The sequence below is a fragment of the Peromyscus leucopus genome, chromosome 16_21, assembly GCF_004664715.2.
Source record: "Peromyscus leucopus breed LL Stock chromosome 16_21, UCI_PerLeu_2.1, whole genome shotgun sequence".
Classification (NCBI taxonomy): Eukaryota; Metazoa; Chordata; class Mammalia; order Rodentia; family Cricetidae; genus Peromyscus; species Peromyscus leucopus.
In genome coordinates, this window is record NC_051084.1 from 2,301,788 (window position 1) to 2,306,009 (window position 4,222).

At 43.0% G+C, this 4,222-nt stretch overlaps 1 pseudogene; it reads left to right on the forward strand.

Annotated features, from left to right (window-relative positions):
- Positions 1 to 483: 483 nt before the first annotated feature.
- LOC114701986 lies at positions 484 to 1,632 on the forward strand (annotated as a pseudogene).
- The last annotated feature ends 2,590 nt before the right edge of the window (positions 1,633 to 4,222 follow it).

Here is a 4,222-nt window from a genome sequence, read left to right on the forward strand (position 1 = left end):
TGATCAGCCATGTCAGATGAGCTGCATGGGGTACCTTGAAGAGAGAGGATGGAAGGTGGACTGAGGCCAAGCCTTCTGAGACAGTGACAAACTCAACAGTGTGGACGCCACGGGTGATCTCCACAGAACAGTGTGCATCTGGCTCTGCTTCAAATGAGAGGGAGAGAAGGATGAGAGGAAGTCGTGAGAGCAAGTCTGCACAGCATTTGACAGCCCTGTGAGTGTTTAGAGAGAAATGGGATGGTTGCTTGGGGGCATCTGGAGTCAAGGACAACCTTGAGGTTTCTATTTTTTTCAAAGACATTTAGCTGTAAAAAAAAAAAGAAGAAGAAGAAGAAGAAGAAGCATTAATTGCTGAGGTGCAGAAATGACCTATCGATTGATCCATGCTGGCTATTTAATTATCTAAGAGTCTATACTAATAAGACACTTCCTTGGATGTGACACCCTCAACCACTCATGATTACAAAGACCCAAGGGGCCATGTTGAAAGTGTCCCATGCTGAGGTACACACAACACCAATTATCTATAATATTTTAAAGCAAGAAGACATGGGCCACTGATTTCTTTTAATACAGCAAATATATAGGATAAGGAGAATACAAAGATTGAAAATATCTTATCAAGCCATTTTAAAAGATCATTTCTCTCAAAATAGACAAGGTTTAGGTGATTGAATTTAAAAAAATGTTTTTCAGGCTGTGGTTTCTGGGTCTCGTCCGTGGTGGTCATAAACTCTAAAGGTCATTCCAATCATTGAGATGGCTTGAGAACTTCCCATGTTTCATCTCAGCCATGGGAACTCTTATCTAGCAGAAAAGACACAGTAGATGAGTTAATAGCACTGAGGGGAATTTGAAGAAGGGAGTAACCTATTTTTCAGGGACTTGTACTCAAATTGGCACTTGAAGGGTCTGCACCCAAGGTGTGCCTACTTAAAGAAAAGAAAAGAGAATTCAGTGGGGTTGGCAAAAACTATCCTGACTGTGGCAGAAGTATTCAGTTTTTACAAATGAGGGCAGCAAAGCAAAGCACGGTGTCTGGGGATCTGATGAGGCCCAGTTCTTTGGCTTCACATCACAGACTTGCCTACTACATAGCACTTCAAGGCCACTTGTTGGAAATGATGCAGGCCATTGAACAGGGTATTCTAAAGAAGACAGGGGCATCCCAGACTGTGAGATTATCGCTGTGTATATTTGTAAATACACAGAGAAGTGTCTTTGCTTCATGAAAGGACGTTTCAATAACCTTTTTGGCAAAATGCACAGCTGGTTTTGCAATTGACTTCGTGTATTCTCCCAAACATTCTGATTCCCGAAGGTAAGTGTCAGGAGATGCATCCTTTTAGTGAAAAAGAATTCCAGCTTCTCAAAAAGGAAATCGAAGACTTAGAGAAGTATAAGGTTGAATTACACACTGAGCAGGCCCTTCTTGCAGAATTAGAGGAACAAAGAACTATCCCAGCCAAACTCAGAAAGATCTTGACTTTCTTTGATGAGCTTGACAATATTGACAGAGGTCACAGAACTAGTAACTTTAGAGAGGGTTTGGTGTCCCTAGTCCAGAATGGCAGAACACTCCAGAATATGAGAGACAATGTGGGGAGGGGGGAAAAAGTAAAAGACTAGAAACATGTTAATTTCTCAATAGTGAAAAGAGAGACCCTGTCAATGGGTGGCTTTTCTTTGCTCTTAATTTTAGGTCTTCTTTTGGGGGAACACTTCACCTTCCTTTCCCAGTTTCTGCCAAGCAGATCAGCAGATCTTCTAGAACTGCAGGCTCCAGCTCAGACTACTGAAGCGAAGTCTATACTCGTCTGCTTCCCTCTTCTGGAATTTGGATCGGCCTCCCTCATGTCAGGTAATGTCTCCAGGTCTTCTTTCAGGATTGTACCCAGTCTGCTCTTAGCGGTGTTGGAGTATGACTTCAGGAAGGAGCAGAATCCTCATGCAGTTGGGTGTTTCTGCTCATTGGCACTCTGTAAATCAGGCAGACATATTCACCCATTGAATGACATATGGCGTGCAGCCATGAGCAGGACACATGAGCTCCATTGGTGACTTGAACAAAATCAAGCAAAAAAAAAAAAAAAAAAAAAAAAAAAAAAAAAGCTAGGGTGGAGTTGTAACTCAGTGGTACATATATTCAGCATGGGTGTGTCTTGGAGTTTAAACATGCCACACTGTGGAGAAAAGCAGAAGGGGGATACCAAAAAGGAAAAACAAAAAGGGAAAAAGTAGAGGGGATCAGGAGTATGAGATGAAGGGTATTGCAAGATTAGAAGGGGTCTGCCTGATTGATAATGTAAGGTTTCAGTCCAGCTTGAAAAAGAAGGCATTAGATGCACAGCTATGGGATCATCCAAGGCAGAGAAAACAGTCAGCAGAAAACCCCTGAGGCTGCACATATTAAGAACCTCACACAGCTGGAGTAGATGGACAGGGTGGGTATCAGGGCATACACCTGTCATGTTCCATTCTATTTTTATAAGACAGGCAGGCAACTGATGAGACAGGTCAGCTGGTAAAAGTGCCTTTCATACAAGCCTGGTGACCTGAGTCAGATCCCAAGACCCAAATAAGGGTGAAAAGAAAGACTTGACTCCACGAAATTGTCCTTTGACTTTCACAAGTGCATTATGACATATACACACCCTGCTTCCCACATCTCTCTCTCTCTCTCTCTCTCTCTCTCTCTCTCTCTCTCTCTCTCTCTCTCTCTCACACACACACACACACACACACACACACACACACACACACACTAAAAATAATAATGTTTTTAGAGACAAGCAAAACCCTTGTGTAGGGGTGAGTGTGTGTCATTAAAAACTGATTCATAAATCAGGCAGTGGAAGCACATGCCTTTAATTCCAGCACTTGGGAGGCAGAGGCAATTGGATTTCTGAGTTCAAGGCCAGCCTGGTCTACAAACTGAGTTCCAGGATGGCCAGGGCTACACAGAGAAACCCTGTCTTGAAAAAATAAAAACAAAAACTGATTCATACTTGGGCATAATGGTGCAGACCTTTGATCCCAACACTTGGGAGGCAGAGACAGGTGGATCTTCTATGAGTTCAAAGTCAATTTGGCAGATGTACAGTTCCAGGACAGCCAGGGCTACATGGAGAGACCCTGTCCCTCCCACCCCCACATTTCGTGTGGTTCTTCTAATTTTATTATGTTTTCTTGTACCTGTGTCACCCTTACTGACTCCTTGTAGTTTGCCTGGTCCACAGTAAACATATCTATATAAGGTCCTAATCTCTGGGACCTATCAACATCGCTTTTATATGGCATGGGTTATGCAGAAATACTTAAATTAAGAACATTGGGATAAAAGGCCGGGCGTGGTGGCGCACGCCTTTAATCCCAGCACTCGGGAGGCAGAGCCAGGCGGATCTCTGTGAGTTCGAGGCCAGCCTGGGCTACCAAGTGAGCTCCAGGAAAGGCGCAAAGCTACACAGCGAAACCCTGTCTCGAAAAAAAAAAAAAAAAAAAAAAAAGAACATTGGGATAAATCAATAGTTTTACAGTATTCGGGTAGGCTCTGATACCTTTACATCTGTCGTTACAAGAAAGGGCCAATGAAGACAAGACACACAGAGAACAGGAGACAATGAGAACACAGAAGCAGAAATGAGATGGGTGCATCTAAGAGTCAATGTTGTCTCGGGCAGCAAAGACAAAGCATATCCACCACCACAGCCTGCAGAAGTACCATGGGAAATAACCTCGACTTCCACTCTGTGGGATTAGTTTTGAGCTCTGACTTCCATAACAATAAAATTTTATTTTTGTTGTTGTTGTTGTTGTTGTTGTTTTGTGACTTCACATTTGGGCTAATTTATTACAGTGACCATTGGACACTATAACATTTTCAACAGAATCATCACAACAGTCAGGAAGCATGAAAACTAACTTACTGAAGAATGCATCCAAAAGGCTAAGAAGCATGTGGCGGGTGTTCACAATTCAATATAATTCACAGAAGAGAGATGGAATGAGACAACATCTAAGTTGTAAACCACTAAGCAGTGGGTCCCTGGGCTTCCAGAAAGCCAGATTAGAGGTCCATGCACCATAGGACACAGCCCTCCCACTCTTAAATATGTTTCTCCAAGTATTCCTCCCACAGGCCTATCCATCAGATAAGGATGCCTTTGTCTTTCTCAGTGCATAGAAGAGAATGGAAACTCCCGTCCCCATGAGCACCATT